This window comes from Enhydra lutris, unplaced genomic scaffold (assembly GCF_002288905.1).
Source record: "Enhydra lutris kenyoni isolate GAN:26980312 unplaced genomic scaffold, ASM228890v2 scaffoldscaffold21, whole genome shotgun sequence".
Taxonomy (NCBI): Eukaryota; Metazoa; Chordata; class Mammalia; order Carnivora; family Mustelidae; genus Enhydra; species Enhydra lutris.
Window position 1 is genome coordinate 55,709,069 of NW_019154105.1, and position 18,635 is coordinate 55,727,703.

Below are 18,635 nucleotides of genomic sequence, written 5' to 3' on the forward strand. Positions count from 1 at the left end.
TGATATGAACTAGAGAGAAGTGCTGAATTTTATATTTGACTTTGTTTACAGAAGAGGAAATTTGGGTTGCTCTTGGTTTCTTTTCACAATAAAATGTATGGTGAGAGAATCTTTACAAGCAGCTTAAAAGCAAAGAATACAACAATGAGAGACTATGGACTCTGAAAAACAATCTGAAGTGTATGAAGAGGTGGGGGGGTGGAAGGTTGGTGGAACCAGGTGGTGGGTATTGGAGAGGGCACGGATTGCATGGAGCACTGGGTGTGGTACAAAAACAATGAATACTGTTATGCTGAAAATAAATTTAAAAAATGATAAAAAAAAAAAAAGCAAAGAATACAAATAAGGAGATGTATAAATTATTTTTAAAATGTTACAGCTAAGAACACTAAGCACTTACTATTCAGTTTTTTACACCTAAGTGAAAATTAAAAAAAAAAAAAGATTTTTCTTCAATTATTTATGATATAACTGAGGAAAAAGAAAAGTTAATATATATGATAAATAATCATGCAATTAAATATATAGAGATACATTTTTCGTAAGAATTCTGAATGTGAAGGCTATGTTGGTCTTATCTGATAGTTGATTAAAGAAGAGCCATGATTCTAGAGGAAAGGAAGGAAAGGCCTTATAAGTGCTTGTGGGGGATGCCAAATAAGTGTTTGCCTAGAGAACAGAGAACAGATATCTTTTGTTAACACAGGTTAGGGATAGTGTTGTCAGTCCTTGAAGCCAGGAAAATATCAGCATTAGATTTGATCGCAGAAGGCAGTGTGTGTTTGGGCTCTAAAGAAGTATCTGGTCAATGTTTAAAGAAGGTAATTTTTTCATTGTATAAAACATTAAAATTAAGGAATGAAATATGGAAATGATTTTCTCTTTTTGCTTGCCTAATTTTAGTTCATGGGAGTTTACTTATGTAGAAAGATCTGAGAAATATTAAAATAATAATTAGTTTATTAGAAGTGTCAAAGATGACTGTGATATGAGGCTTGAGGGAAAAATATATCAACACATAGAATTTTGGAAAATAGAAAGCATAGGATTTTTAGAATTTTGCTTGCTTTTTGCTTTTTTTTTTTTTTTTTTTTTTTTGCTTTTCCGTATTTCATATCCTCTTACACCTCTTTGTCAAAGGCAGTTCATTGTTTTAAAGAGACTAAAACATAGGTTGACCAGCTCTGCTACTAATTACTTGAACAAGTAACTTTACCTGTTGGAGCTTTAAGTTTCCTCATTTGTTATTTGGCATTAATAATAATAGCAAACTCATTAGAGCAATGTGAAAATTAAATTTAAGCTAACAGACTCATAAAAGATAAACACTGGCCTCCATACTCTGTACCTCCTTTTCCTTACTACCACAGAAGAGAGGTCTTAGTAGTAATGTTATAGTGATCTGTAAATATCTGTGTGCTCATTATATTAAAGTAGGGCAGAACTTTCTTTGAATAGCCCAGTGAGTAGAATTAGGATCTAGAAATTAAATGGAAACAGATTTTAGGTTCATATATAAAAGAATATTTCTGAGGATCAGACATTTCTCCAAGTGGAAAGTGGTTGCCTTGTCATTAGAGGTATTCAGAAGTATCAGATGAGTGGTTGGAATAAATGACATTTTAAAAGTAAATTTCCATTCCTTACATTCTGTGGTTCTATGAACTTAAGTGATAAGGCAAACCCAAGTAATGATATTCTCGGCAAAGTGCACAGATATGTATGTGAACATCCTTTTCATCTGAAGGTTGAAAAAAGTAATGATAGTGGATAAATCTGAACCTTAAATAAATAGTTTCTTGATGATTTTGGTGGATTACCTCATATCTTACATGATTATAGGAATCATTTAGTCTAGTGTGGCTTGTAGTGTAGAGGGCAAGGGAGAGAATGTTAATAGAGTGAGCCAAAGAAATAGATAGAGACCAAATTATGAGAAAGTTACACAAGAATTATTAAAGATTTTGACTTTCTTAGGGCCACAAAAAGCTACTAGATTGCTTCAAGCAGTGAGTAATAAAATTAGTTGTTTTTTTTTTTTGTAAAGCCATTCTGTGGTATAGATTGGTAGGCTCTAAGTTTGCATACTTTCACATGAAATCTTAAAACAAAAAAAAAAGGAGCACATATCCTTTGATGCATTTGTGTGTGCATGTGTGTTTGTGTATGCACACCAATATCTGTACTAATCTTCTTAAGTTAAAATTTTTAAGGTTGAAATAAAGATATTATAAACAATTTTTAAATAACTTGCTAATCATGACTTCACTACCAATATGTTACTACACAGTATAGACTTTGGGAGAATTTTATTAGTGATGATAGAAGATATAAATCCATTGTTCAAATGGTTTTCTTAAGAATTAAAATTTGGGGGCACCTGGGTGGCTCAGTGGGTTAAAGCCTCTGCCTTTGGCTCAGGTCATGATCTCAGGGTCCTGGGATCGAGCCCCGCATTGGGCTCTCTGCTTGGCAAGGAGCCTGCTTCCTCCTCTCTCTGCCTGCCTCTCTGCCTGCTTGCGCTCTCTGTCTGTCAAATAAATAAATAAATAAAATCTTAAAAAAAAAAAAAGAAACTGCAGTTTATTTGGCTATTGCTAAACCACAAAGGCACTGAGTTGAAATCCAAATTTAATTTGAAAAAAAAAAAAAATTAAAATTTGGGGGTGGGGGACACCTGGGTGGCTTAGTTGATTAAGATCTGACTTCAGCTCAGTCAGGTCATGATCTCAGAATCCTGGGATCAAGCTCCTGCGTCACGTCTCGGGGCTCCCTGCTCAGCAGGGATTCTGCTTGTCCTCCTCCCTCTGTCCCTCCCCACACTGGTACTTGCTTATTCTGACTCTCTCTCTCTCAGATAATAGATAATAATAAACAAATAAAATCTTAAAAAGAAAAGGAATTAAAATTTTTGGCCTGATTTCACTGTTCTTACCTATAATCAATTAAGTGTTTATACTAGCAGTAGCAGTGTTCCACTTTTATTTGCTAGTGCTTACATTTTTCGCAATATTCTAACCACACACATTTAAGCTCATTGTTCATTCTGTGAGTTACTTTATTCAAATTAGATAATGTAATCCATAAATCTAATGGCTAATCTATGTGAATATTTTTGGGTGGTCTAACTTACAAATCTTTAAATTATTAATTAGATGGTTTTGTAGGTAAACATCATATAACCTTAAAGCAATAGATAATTTATGTCTTTTACAGACTGTTTTAAAGAAAAGAGAAATATTGTTATAATCTCTATACCAAAAACAGACAAAAATAACATAAAAAAGAAAAGTTGCAAACCAGTCTTACCTACAGACATAGGTACAAAAATCCTAAATAAATATTAGCAAATTGAATATAGTGAAGTATAAAAACATAATAAATAATGACAGGGAGGCACGGATGATTCCACAATTGAAAAACCTCTATGATTTTCCACATTGCCAAAAAAGAAAAGAGACGAGACATATCATCCTAAGAGATAAGAAAAATTCTACAAAAGCTGACAAATTTATAATAAAATTGTTTATCAAATTAAGAGTAAATGTGTACTGCCACTACCAAAAATATCATATCCTAATGATTTAAAGTAATAGATAACAATGCACACGATCACCAGTTTTCACCATTTTCCAGACCAAAGAGGTCCTGACTTAAGTAGCACAGGTGAGGGGAAAAAAAATAGAATTATGAAAATTAGCAATAATAAATATAAGGAAAGAATGAACAAAATTGTGGTTGCTTTACAAACAGCATGGTTGTGTATGTAGAAAGTATGAAAGAGTAGGTTAAACTTTTAGAACTGATAAAAAGTTCAGAAAGTATACTGCTCACAAGATCAGTATATATTACATCAAATCAGCAACCATCCTGTGGACAACACAGTTTTTTAAAAATCTCATTTACAATAGCAACAAAAGCAGGAAATGCACCAGAACACCAAAGAATGAAACTAATACAGTGTTTTAAACCTTATGGATAACATACTGCTACTGAAGGATGAAAAATAAGGCTCCCAAAATAAGTGATTATATTTTTATGGCATTTCATCCTTAATATGCTTATAGATTCAGTGTCACTCCAGTCAAATCTCATTGGGTTTATTGTGGAAAATGACTTTCCAATCTTAAAATTTATGGGTAGTACTTAAAGAGCTAAGCATAACTAAGTCAAGGTGGTTGAGGGAGTCCCTCTAAAACATATTACTTAATATGTTTAACAGTTAAAACATGGTGCTCTTGGCCATATACAAATCAGTAGAACAGTTTAGCAATCTGGAAACTCTCCAGACATTAGTGGAATCTGGTACAAGACAGAGATGTCATTATAAATCACTGGGAAAGATGGCCTATTGAATAAATGGTTCTGGGGCAACTGGTTACCCATGTAGGACCAAAAAAAAAAAAAAAAAAAAAAAGATGAGTCCTACCTCACACAACTCACAAAAGTAATTCCAGTGGGCTAAAGGGCTAAAATGTGAAAAGAAACACAAAAAGAAAAGATACAGGATTAAATCCTGATAAACTCAAAGAAGACTTTCTTAAGATACAAGAATAACAATCCATACAACAATTTTGTAAATTCGACTGTATTAAAATAAACTTAACTCTTATAAAGGTCACTGTGAAAATGCAAGACTCAAATGGAGAGCGTATTTCTAACTATTCTAACTGGCAACCCCTTCAACTAACAGAACGAAACTAGAGTGAATGAGAAAAACACAACTATGTAGAAAAATAGGCAAAAACACTGTCAGAACAGAATTAGTCATATAAACAAAGAAAAAGATATTCAAAAGAATATCCTACCTAGCCTCTGTCCCAATATAGCATTCTTAGATAGAATAACTATCATATGAGAGATGGTAATTCAACTGCTGATCAAAAGTACTTTCAAAAAACCTTTGATAGCTCTGATAATTAAGCTCGTATCTCTGAAATATCCATCCTTTGTTTTATATTTTTTCTATCTGCAACATTATTTTGCTTAATAGTACTATAAATACTTGTAGAAATTATTGTAACTTTAGGACTTCTCTTTTCCATGCTAATCTTCAGGGGTGTTTTCCCCTGTCCGCAGCAATATGAGAAAATTTACTACTTCTACTGTGCTGTAAATATTTATTGGAACTATTATGTCTCTCTAAACTTCTGTTTTCCATGCAGATCTTTTCATCTTGTTCTTCCTAATTGTTTCTTTCAATTGTTCTTCACAAGTCAGTTTCCATATTCCTCATTTTCCTTTCCCTCTCCTCTATAAACGCTAGACTAGCTTAAAATGCAATTACCCAGCTTAAAATTGCCATTTACTTCTCCATAGTACTTTCTAACCAGGTGTTTGAAATATTAGAGATATTTCTTTTTGCACTTTCATTTCTACAGATTTGTGTAAATACTCAGCTTTAGAAACTGGGAGGAAGTAAGACACCCATTGCTTGTACCAATGATTCTTTTTTGCCCTGGCACACTAAGTTAAAAAACAGGTCGAAATAACATCCGTATATCATTTTTTTAAATTTCAGTCTTAATCTGGGGCCAAATGGAAAACTTTTAAAGTCCAGGAAGAAATTTGCAATTTATGAACTTTATCATTATTGTAATACTCATGAGGAACTTATCAGTCCTATACAAAACAAGATCAAGTGTGGGGCAGAGATGAAGTAGCATGTAGCATGCCATTGGCCCTATTGGTGTAGATTCCTGCCATGAGGTCCGGTGATACTTTCATAGAACTTTCTTTGTAGTAAATTTCTTACTGCATTGCAATTGTTTCCATGTTTATCTTTCCACTATAATATACCTTTGGAAGTAGGAATCTGTCTCTTCATTTTTATATTCCCAGTACATGTATGATATATGACATGTTGGATTTATTGGGTTAAAAACCTTCATTGTTTTCAAATGCTGCTGACAACTAAAATGAGAATTGAGACTTGATTGTTGGATTTATGATTTTTTAGCAATGAAATTTTTTATTTTAATCATTTTAAATGGAAAATACCTTAATGCTTTCTAACATGTAAAACATTAAACATCATAATGAACATTAGTTATTGCACTGCCTTATAGTATCTTGACATTTTAGAATTTTTTTCCCTCAAGTTAATTGACAACAGATAAGTAAAAAAAAAATTTCAGAAATTACCACTACACATTGCTACCAGTAGATTAATCTTTGAAAATCATATCTCCTAGTTTGAGTAAGATTAAAAAAGAAATTATGTATGAGACTAATATCAGCTAGGCTTCAAGTGAGCATTTGGAGACTGCACTGAATACCTTACATGACTTTCAGTGATATGTTTATTAAGTATCCTTTGCTGCTGCTGTTGCTGTCACTACTAGTCTGGTTTCTTGTCTGAGATTAAGGTAGGTGAAGTTGTCAGCTGAGATGTTAAACTGTAATTAAGAGAGCCATTATGGTTTTATGATGTTATGTTTATGCTGTTTATAAATGGAGTCTGTTGTTATTCTATTAGGAAAATACTGAACAGTTTTTATAGTTCAGTTCAGAAGGTATTTCTGTGTGTGCTAATGAAGGCAATAAAATTACCCATCTTGTTTTTCAGTGCTGAGCCTTTGTTTTCCAAGGCTAAAGACGGAAGAAAAATGTTATTTCCTGTTTAAGATGGATACCATATTTTGTTAAACCTGAAGAATAAAAAAACATATCTAGATTATTCATGTTGCTTTCAATCTAATATTCTTGACTCTAGGCATGGAAGAGACAGGTGATACTTAAAAATTCCAAATTGAAGCATACCATTCATCTGCTTTAAAACCTTTTAATGGCTTCTGATTGTCCTTAGGATAAAATTTAAAATCCTGAAACTGCCAAAATCCAGCTCCTGTCTACAAAGTCTCATCTGGTGTGTCTCTTTCGTTTTGGTATTCATTCTGGCTATCTCTCATTTTCTTCAATATGTCATACACTCTGGCCTCAGAACATTCCCACATGCTAGTGCCTCTCTGTAGAAGCCACTCCCTACCCCTACCAATTTATTCTAAATAAAACTTACTCTTCTTTTTTTCAGGTCTTTTAAACATCACATCTCTAAGGAAACCTCTCTCATACCTCCTAAATTTCATGTGTACACACACACACACACTGTTGTGTGTGTGTGCACATTCTATTAATTTCCCACCAAAATTTAGTTTGGGTCTCTTTTATTTTCTCATAGCATCATGTGTTCTTCTGTAGCACTATTACCCCTATAATTATTTGTTTCCATCATCTCATTTTGTGGTTTCTGTTTGTTAAGCTTTTCCCCCCCATCCTTTATTTTCTTTTAGGTTGCGTTTTTCCCCTTATTTCACTTTTTTTCCCTTTGTTGACCATTCCTTCCTATATCTCAGATTTTCCTCTGGGAACAAAAATTCTTGTAGTAAACAGAATTCTCTTAATTCTATTGATAGCAAATTTCCAGGTTTTTTCAGTTTCTTACTCTTTTTTTTTTTTTAATGTATGCTCTTAAAGGGATAATTTTTCTCGGTACACAAGTTTAGGCTGACAATTACATTTTTTTGTCAGTATCGCTACTCTGAGAGTGTCCTGACTTCCATTGTTGCTATAACTACAGTTAATAGCCTTTGCTTTATAAGTAATCTTCATACTCTGTAACTTTTAACAACTCTTTCTCTGTACGCATGTTTTGTTTATGGATTCTGTAGGTTGTCTTGGATATGTTTGGGTATAGATTAATTTTATTTATTCTGATTGGTAATCATATGGTTTCTATAACTTAGGACAAATGTCTTTCATCATTTGTGATTTTTTTTTTTAGCCATTATCTTTTTTGAAAATTTTATATTTTTTCAGTGTTCCAAAATTCATTGTTTATGCACTACACTCATTGCTCCATGCAATACATGCCCTCCATAATACCCACCACCAGCTCACCCCCCACCAAACCCTCAGTTTGTTTCTCAGAGACCACAGTCTCTCATGGTTTGTCTCCCCCTCCAATTTCCCCCAACTCATTTCTCTTCTCCATCTCCCAATGTCTTCCATGCCATTATCTTTTCAAATGTGTTGTAACTCTCACTTTATCACCTGTCAGAATCTACTGAGACACATTTTGGATCCTCTCATTCTATCCTCTATATCACTTATCTTCTTTTATATCTTCCATTTCTTCGTCTCCTTTTGTTGCATCTTGATTAGTGTATTTAGAACAATCTCCAAATTCACTTATTCTCTCCTGAGCTATTCTGATTACTGCTTAACCTGTATCTTGAATTTCTGTTTTGTTACTACATTTTTCATTTCCAGAATTATTTGTAACACTTTTGAAAATGCCAGTCAGTGTGCCCCTAATTTTACAAAAGAATCAATAAGCGAAATACCAAAAATGATTTAGGAGGATTATTTTAGGTTAGGTGGTCAGAAACGTCTCCCTGAGGAGAGGCTTGAATAATGAGAAGTCCTCCACATGAAGATTTGAGGACAAGGCAGAAGAAATATCAAAAACAAAGACAAAAATTTCAGATAGCAAAAAAAGGCAGGAACAAATCAGTTATATTTGAGGAACCATATGAAGATTTCCTCGATTACTTAAAAATCAGGAGACTATTCAAAGCTTTTTCTATAAAGTCAGATTATAAAGTGTGAAGAAATATAATTGTCACAGAATGTATGAACTTGATGTTTCACTTTTCTGTCTTGTAAAGAATATCACAAGCAAATACCAATATACTCTACAATCAGATGTTCCTTAAATGTTGCCATGTAAACAAACTAACACTTGACTAACCCACTAAGCTATATGAAGCATAAAAAGAAAGGAGAGGAAGAGAAGGGAGAGAAAGAAGAGCAGAAGGAAAAGATAAACTTCCTTATAGCCATTATATTTTTCCTGAATATTTGTTGCAATTTGATAGAAAGTTGGCCACTGTAGCAACACTTGGTTTTTAAGTGACAATACTTTGGATTCTAGTATTTTAGTTTCCTTCGTAATTTTTTTAATCTATTTTCCCTCTAAAGAGATAACTTTCATAATGTGTATCTTAATATAACTTTGAAGTTATCAGTTTGCCAAAATTGTGTTCTTGTGCTTAGATTGAAAAAAAATATTCTGTTTAAAATCTTCCTCAGGGGCACCTGGGTGGCTCAGTCATTAAGTGGCTGCCTTTGGCCCAGGTCATGATCCCAGGGTTCTGGGATCGAGCCCAGGCATTGGGCTCCGTGCTCAGTGGGAAGCCTGCTTCTCCCTTTCCCCCTTCCCCTGCTTATGTCAAATAAATAAATAAAATCTTTTAAAAAATAATAAAATCTTACTCTTAGTTTTCTGTTACATGAAGAACAAAATTTAAATTTATTTCCATGACTTTGCTAAGATCTTGCCCCTGCCCACCTCTCTGTTTTATATATAAAATACATGTGTGTGTGTGTGTGTGTGTGTGTGTGTGTGTTATTCATTGAGGGCATTATTTATAATAGCAAAGGGTTGGAAATATATTCTCATTTGCAAAAAAAAAGCAGGAAGGATTAAAAACTATAAGCATGGTTACCTATAAGGGGATGCAGTAGGTGAGGCAGAGGAGACAGGATGAAAGTGCTGTGAATGGATTTTGTTATATAGTTTTATGTAAATATTCTACATATTCCAAAGAATATACATTTTTTTAAAAATAGAGCAATCCCTAAAATTTCAGAAAGAATGTTACAATCAATTTGGCTGCATTATTTTAGTAACATAGTGACACTGAGGAAAGAATTATGTCAGGTAACTTTAGCCAGTATTTTGACTACATTCTTAGTAGAATGTATTTTAAGGACAAAGAGTGCTACAAAGAAATCCTTTAGGTAATATTAGTAATAATATTGCCATTGTTTGTTCTTTTGAATCTAGATGATAAATATGTAATCATGTGGCATTGTTAGGGAACCAAGACTTCCAGGGTAAGAGAAGAAGCACAGGAATAAAATCAAAGAAGTAAAAACCCTGTAATATTACATGTGGATTGGAACTGTCAGGAAAATTCACAATTTTTCTTTTCAAAAATATGGATTTCTTAGACTGCTGAACTCCCTAAAAGCAATGACAGTTCAATTGAACCTAGACCCACATTATGATCTCTAAACATTATTTTCCTTTAAAAGGAAGCTGGCCTCCTTGTAATCCTGGTGCAGATCAGAAAGTGTAAGAAATAAGCCTAAGATGTCTTGTGCCAGCAAGCAAGGAAGCTCCAAAGACTAATTTGTCAGCAGAATACAGAAGCCAATGTTAAGAGTTCCCCATTGGCCATATGAGAACATTTGAGCATCAAAACAAACAGTTGCAGCTGAAGCATGCTGAATGTTTTAAAATCCATTCATTTATGATAATCAGAAAATGGAAGTGCTCCTCAAAGTCTTTAGTCCACACTGGGAGTACACAGTGTACCATAGTATACAAATGAGCAATTAAAGGGAAAAGTTAAGCATTTGTCTTCCTTCCTTCCTTCCTTCCTTCCTTCCTTCCTTCCTTCCTTCCTTCCTTCCTCATTCATTCATTCATTCATTCATTCATTCATTTCAGGACCAAATAGCCATCATTTAAGAAAGATTCTTAAAGGGGCACCTGGGTGGCTCAGTGGGTTAAACATCTGACTTTGGCTCAGGTCGTGATCTCAGGGTCCTGGAATCAGAGCCAGGCCTCAGTCTCCCTTTCCCTCTGCTGCTCCCCCTGCTTGTGCTCTCTCTCTCTCTCTCAAATAAATAAAATCTTTTAAAAAAAAAGACTCTTAAAGAATTTCAGCTAATAAATATGGGAAACATGATAAAACTAGTAGAGGAAAGCCTGTTTGGGGAACCGAAACTGTACAGTGGAGGGCATGGTCAGATTATCACCATCAAAACACACTGATCACTTGAGCTTCATAGAAATTCCGACTGTATGTGCCTCATGATATGTTGCATCGCTTTTGAAGTATTCTTGCCCAAAACACTGAATATGAATCTAGGCAGTTCTTTAGGCCAGTGGTTCTCAAATATGGTTCAGGAAATTCTTGGAGCCTCTGAAACTTTTTCAGGGGATACCCCAGGTCAAAACGAATAATATGTTATTTGTCCTTTTCACTCTCTTTCTCTCCCAAGTATGTAATGAAGTCCGCCAGAGACTACTAGTATATCTAAATATATTGAATACAGAAGCGTATATGATGACAATCTGGCTATCTTCTATTAAGCTAGACATTAAAGAGATTTGCAAAATTATTTTAAAATCTCACTGTTTTACTTTGAAAATGTCATTTTTTGTTAAAATGTTTTTTAAAAATTAACATTTGTAGAGTTATTGTTATCAATTAGGAATTTTTTTGAACTTAATCAGTTTAATTTATAGTATGGTAAATATAAATTGAGGTAACTCACCTAAACAAAAGCTCTTTGAAGTTCACAGTATTTTTTTTTTAAGATTTTATATATTTATTTATTAGAGAGAACAAGCAGGGGGAGTGGGAAGCAGAGGGAGAGGGAGAAACACACTCCCACTGAGCAAGCAGCCTGATGCCTGGGCTCAATCCCAGGACCCTGGGATTATGACCTGGACCAAAGGCAGCCACTTAACAAACTGAGCTACCCAGGCGCTCCCACAGTTGTTGTTGTTTTTTTAATTTAATTTTATTTTTTCAGTGTTCCAAAATTCATTGTTTATGTACCACAGCCAGTGCTTTTTAAGAGTAAAAAAAAAAAAATTATGAGATCCGAAGCTTGAGAACCATTTGCTTCATTTATTTATCATTAACATATAATCTATTATTTGCCCCAGGGGTACAGATCTGTGAATCAACAGGCTTACACATTTCACAGCACTCACCATAGTACATAGCCCCCCCAATGTCCATAACCCAGCCACCCTATCCCTACTCCCCACCCCCACAGAGCAACCCTCAGTTTGTTTTGTGAGATAAGGACTCTTATGCTTTATCTCCCTCCCGATCCCATCTTGTTTCATTTTTTCCTTCCCTAACCCCCAAAACCCCCCACCCTGCCTTTCAAATTCCTCATACCAGAGAGATCATATGATAATTGTCTTTCTCTGGTTGGCTTATTTCATTTAGCATAATACCCTCAAGTTCCATCATATCGGTGCAAATGGCAAGATTTCGTTTCTTTTGATGGCTGCATAATATTCCATTGTATATATGTACCACATCTTCTTTATTCATTCATCTGTTGATGGACATCTAGGGAGAACCATTTGCTTTAGAGTTAATTCCAAGTTTATCAGAATTATTGATAAAAAGAACAAAGGAAATGACACCACAGGAGACAGAACAAACCATAATGTAAAATGTTCTCTAGTAGTCTCAATTACCTAGCTTCTTCTGGCTGGCTCAGTTGGAAGAGCATGTGACTTTTGATCTCAGGGTTGTGAGTTTGAGCCCCACATTGGGTGTAGAGATTACTAAAATAAACTTTAATAAAGAAGTATCATGAAGACTCATTAGAGAAAATTTCAGTACAAACCAGGTGTTAGACAATAGCAAGGAATTGATATAATTGTGTATGAAAGTGTTTGTATGTTTTAAAGATTCATGATAATAGAAATGATGTAACAAAAAAAAAAAAAATGATGTAACACTGGAATTAGCTTTAAAATAATTAAAGGGGCGCTTGGGTGGCTCAGTGGGTTAAGGCCTCCACCTTTGACTCAGGTCATGATCCCAGGGTTCTGGGATCGAGCCCCGCATTGGGCTCTCTGCTTATCGGGGAGCCTGCTTCCCTTCCTCTCTCTCTTCCTGCCTCTCTGCCTACTTGTGATCTCTATCTGTCAAATAAATAAATAAAATCTTTAAAAAAAAAATAAAATACTTAAGTAAATAGGGATAAATGGAGTATAGCAAAAATTTAGTTAATTATTAAACTGAAGAGAGGATGTAAGGGAGAATCATTCTATATTTTTGTATGTTTGAATTTTATCTTAATAAAATTTATTTTTTAAAGAAGGAGATGACCTCAGAGGCTTTGCCTGATTATTTATTCCAGCATAGTAACCCCTTTCCACCTGCCACTGTTTCCTGTTACTCTGTTTTATTTTCATTATAAGTTTTATCACCTTGGGAAAAATATTTTTTAATGATTTGTTTGTCTTTCCTTTGTCTTCCCCTCTAGAATGTAAGTTCCATGAAAACAGGAGTCTTGTTCCCTTACTGTTTCCTCTGTGCCTAAAAAAATGACTGGCATATTGTATCCATTCAATAAGTCTTAGCTGAATAAATGAACTATAAAAGCTATGTATTTATAGGAAAACTAGAAAATAAACAAATAAAGAAAATAAAAATTATTCTTTTCTTACCTACCCAGCGGTAAGTGCTCCTGTTGAGTTTTCAATCCTTCTGAATCACTTTCTGGGAAAAAATACACACACTCACTCTCTCTGTCTTCCCAGAACTCACTCCCACAAATTGTACATTATATAATCCTCTGCAACTTGTGTTTTTTAAAATAATATTTTTAAATATCCTTATATTACTAAATATTTTTCTACAGAATCATTTAGTTGAATGGTATTCTGTTTTGTGGAAGTATCACATATTTCTGTCTCTAGATATGTAAGTAAACATGCTCAAGCTAAGACTTTGCACTCAATCTTAACTTTTACCTTAGGAAGCATTCCTAGAAGTAAAATTGCTGCATCAAGATGCACATGCATAAAGCTGTTACAAGTCAAGATATTGGGTGTGGGAGTAAGTTAGTGGTTAGTGGTCAGAGGGAGATAGGATGGGGGATATCTCTTAGTTGATGGTGGTAATCTAGGTACTGTTTACATAGGACTGTTTCGTTTGTGAAAATTCATTTAAACTATACTTCTGTGCATTTTTATTATGAATGTCATATTTCAGTAAAAAGTTTTTCAAAACATAAATCATTTTGGATAAGCATGACAGAGGCTATCAAGTGTATGATCAACAAATGGAAAGTCTTTCAGTATGACATTGTTGTAATAAGCATACGTCCCACATTTTAAGTGAAATGTTTGGTTAAAACTTGAACTTATAGAATAAGGTAATGCAATACATGGGATAAAAAAGAGAACTTGTTTTTAAAAATATTTTTTAAGTGTGGACTTGAAGCTTTTTGAAATTTTGTTTCAACTCAGTACTTGTAGGGGTAACTGAAGAAAGAAAAAACTGCAGTGAAATTCTAAAATGGTATTGGGTGGAAGTGCTTAGCTAATTTTTACATCCTAAATTCACTATAAGTACTTGATTTATATTGTCTTTTATTGACAAATAGTAGATGAATGAATTCTATGGGTTTCAGATATATATGCACTAAATAAAACATTGGAAAGGCTATAACTTTCCCTTTTAAGAACTTGTTTGCTTGTTGAGGGAGGAAAAACCAATGTTAAAACTTAATTGATGTGCTGCTCTTATATTTTATTGGTTATTCCTCCCATGACTCTGAAACTTTAACCCGTTGGTTAAACCAGTAACAATAAAAATAATTTAAAAATAAAATTTGGATAAACGTAAGGGAATGCTTTTATGCTTTGGTATTATTGTGTTAATAAGTCTTGTTAACAAGTTTGTGTTAATAAATTTTAGTATATGTATGCAAGTATGTGCCCACACACTTATTTTAACTGCTCAGATCCTCATGAAAGATCAGCATTGTTGTCATGTGGTATATTTACTTCCAGGTTTGTTCTATATCTGATTTTTTTTTTTTGGCTTTTTATATGTTTAGTTGTCTATTATCTCTATTCAGGTTTATATCCTACCTTTTAAAAACACTGTAATAGCAATTGCAGTGTTCAGTGTTTTATTAATTACCTTAATGGATATGCTAGACCTAAATATTCAGGGTTGTAAAAAAATTGTATTGATCAGTAATATTGAAATATTTGGTATATCTTTGTACATAAAGGCATTTTCATGTTAAATATTTTCTTAAAATAGATACCCAGAAAAGTGTGAACATTTTTAAGATTTTTGATGACATATTGCTATAATGTTTCCAAAAGGGTTATGTTCTTGAACTAGCAATGTTTGACCGTGTCAAGTTTATTACACCATTACCAACATTGTAATTTGATTTTCAAAATATCATAGATTAGAATTATAGTTAAATACAGACTCTGGAACATGGCTGCCTGAGTTTGAATGACATTCTCACTATTTAGAACTCTGTCACTGTGGGTAGGATAATAAACCTCTCTATCACTTTCAGTTTTATCATCAAAATTTCCCAATTAGTAAAACCTTTAGTGCATACTTTATGTGCACTGTAGAAAAACATTAGTTGTATATATTTAGATTTTTTGTGAGTTACTAATATTTTCTAGAAATCAGTTGAATATAAATGGATTAGTAATCCATAGGAATCTATGAATCTAGGAATCTCCTAGAGAGTACAGTTAAGACCAGAAAGAACCAGAGGATGACTAGGATAATAGATTGAGGGTCTAAAATAAAGACAAGACCCAGGCACCTAGGTAGTACAGTCAGCTGAGCATTCGACCTTTAGTTTCGGCTCAGGTCATGGTCTTGGGTCATGGATCAAGCCCCGCATGGTGCCCCACACTCAGCACAGAGTCTGCTTGGGATTTCACTCCCTTTTCCTCTGCCCTTCCCTCTTCCTCCCCACCCATACCTATGCTCTCTCGCTCGTGCTCTCTCATAAATAAATCTTTTTTTAAAAAAAAGACAAGACCCATATAAGGAGATAAGAAGTGATCCAAGATGTAAGGTAGAAATAGCTTTAAGGTATTCATTAAAACTGTAACGTAAATTTGCAGTTTGCATCAAACATTAATGTTAAGTAGCAGTGATTTTGGTGAACGTTTTATTGCTAGTAATTGCCATTTCTGTGAAATTTAATTTGGAATATTCTCCCCCTTCTAGACAACATAAAATTTATGTGATATTTTCCTCTCATTAAAATTCACTTGCTTTCATATACTTAATCTTACTAATATTTACATATTTAATATTGATGAGAGATAAAGTGGTTTCAGAGAACTTTTATCTCATATTCCCTCCTATATGGACTGAGCTTCATGCTTTCAGGCCCTGGCTTAAGGGCGGTGGGGGGTCTTGTGAGAAAATCAGCCAGGTAATGATACTTAATTGCATATAAATCTTAAATAGATTCTAAAAATAGTTACTAACTCCCCTATTAGACTTGAGGTGCTAAACTAAGCAAATTATTATAACGCATCATAAATACAGTAGAGAAGAATATAAAGGGTATTAGGGGGAAATTCGGAAAACATTTGAGGGGATGGATGATCCTGAAGGATGTGTAGAAATTAACTTGTCAGGCCAAGAGAACACAGAATGTACTTTGAAGAATGGACAAAGGCTGTAAGATGAGAGATGAAGAAAAAAAAATGGTATCCTTGGAGGGGTGAAAAACAATTCTGTATTATGACAGTTGCACTTGTCTTCTTTGAATAGATCCTTGATTAGCAATTTGCATGAAAATATAGAACTGAAAACAATTTATAAATGAAAAAATCAAATCTTGATTTTAACAGAAAGTGAATTCTAAAAAAAAATTAACCCAATAATGTTTTGATATCAAGAAGTTGCCCAGGGGCACCTGGGTGACTCAGTCGTTAAGTGTCTGCCTTCCCCTCTGGTCATAATCCCCTGGTCCTGGGATCAAGCCCCGCATCAGGCTCCCTGTTTGGTGCGGAGCCTGTTTTTTCCTCTCTCACTCCCCCTGCTTGTGTTCCCTCTCTCGCTGTGTCTCTCTCTGTCAAATGAATAAATAAAATCTTAAAAAAAAAAAAAAAAAAAGGAAGAAATGGCCCAGCTTGGTCATGGTTTCAGCTTTTCAAGAATCAGTCATTTTTTAAAAGTTGTATCTGGTAGTACAATATATACAATTACCTGACCCTGTTGAAAGAAACTGGCCTCTAATTCTATACATTTTACATTAGTGGTTGATCAAAAATAAGTAAATTATAGTGTTAAGACCCAGTCTATAATCAGCAAATGGGAATAATTTGTATTTATTATTAGGTAATTTTCAAACATAGAGAAATATACTGCTTAATAATCATGCTTCTGTCATCCAGAACTAATAAATGTGTTATTTGATCATGTTTGCTTCTGATATGCTTTCTCTTAAGGAACTGTCACATCCTTTTGTTTAGTCTTAGAAGAAACGTCTGTAATCCCTATTTATGCATTTATAAGTAAAATAATTTTGTGTTCTTTAAAAATTCACAGCGATGCATACTAAATGCACTCTTGTTAATTTATTCCTACAACTTGCTTTTCTTACCAAGTTAGCAAAAATTAAAAATCTCTACAACACCAAATGTCATCAAGGATATGGTAAAGAAATTGTTGCTATCTTCTAAATTCCAAAATGTTAAGTCCAGCACTTATACCTCTAGGTGTATATCTTAGAAAAATTCTTATACAGGAACACAAGAAAGCATTTAGGGTTTTCATTTCAGTATTGTTAAGTGTAAAACAAAACAACCTAGGTACCTACCAATAGTTGAATGGCAAATAAATCTCAGTCCTTGTCTTCTATTTATTTTATATTACCCTAGAGCATAATAAGTGCTTAGTTTTGGGGGGTGCCTGGATGGCTCAGTTGGTTAAGCATCTATCTTCTGCTCAGGTCATGATCTCAGGGTACTGGGATCAAGTCCCATGTTGGGCTCCCTACTTAGTGGGAGTTTGCTTCTCCCTCTCCCCCTCACCCCAGCTTGTTCTCGCTCTCTGTCTCAAAAAAATGAATAAAATATTTTAAAAAGGGGTGCCTGCATGGCTCAGTCAGTTAAGCATCTGCCTTCAGCTCAGGTCATGATCCCTGGGTCCTGGGTTTGAGCTCCATGTGAGGTTCCCTGCAGCTGGGAGCCTGCTGCTCTCTCTCCCTCTGCCATTCCCCCATCCCACACCCCCAAGTTGTGCTGTCTCTATCTCTCAGATGAATAAATAAAATCTTTTTTTTAAAAGTGCTTAGTTTCTATCCATCAAGTTAATCATTAGAACTTTGGAAATATATACACAAAACAACCTAGTTATGATGTGCTATCTCCATTGTGAAGGAGTGATACTTATAGATGTAATCACTTCAGCTAGATCTAAATCAGCAGCAGGAGCAAGAATGCCCTTTCTCCCCATTCCTGATCTTTTTTTTTTTTTTTCTTTTTTCTGAATCCCTCTTCCCAAGCTATTTCTCCCCTTCTCTTACTGTTTTTTGCTTTTCTAATTTGGATAATCCTAGAAATAACTCTCTGGTTTTTCTAGCTCTTGAGTTACAGCTTTTATGATGTATAAAGAAGTAATGATATCAGCAAAATACTTTAGTGTAGGTCAAAGCGCTACTAATAAATAGTGAGATTTTCTATGATAACTAAAATTTCTCTAAAAGTTCTTTACTTATACATTTATGTATCTTGTATTCAGTACATAAATGCTCAATGATTATGTAGTTTTCCTGTGTGGCAGAAATATGTTGGAGTACATTTTGTTTTCACTGGATAATAGACTATAATGTGTTACTTCTAGAGCAAAACTTTTAACATATGTACTGCATATCGAGAGAAGGCTATGGGGAAAAAATTAAAGCATCTCTCACCTTGGTCACTGTTTAGAGTTTTGAAAGAAGAAGAATCAGGAGTATAAGCTTGATTTGGGTAGCTTCTTAAAGGTGTAACAGGACTTAGGTCTAGTTCATCC

General features: G+C 34.1%; 1 protein-coding gene across 2 annotated transcripts in view; it reads left to right on the forward strand.

Annotated features, from left to right (window-relative positions):
- LOC111149047 (ligand dependent nuclear receptor corepressor like) overlaps nucleotides 1-18,635 on the forward strand; it is a 155,785-nt gene that overhangs the window by 99,307 nt on the left and 37,843 nt on the right. The gene's annotated exons all lie outside the window — the stretch shown is intronic.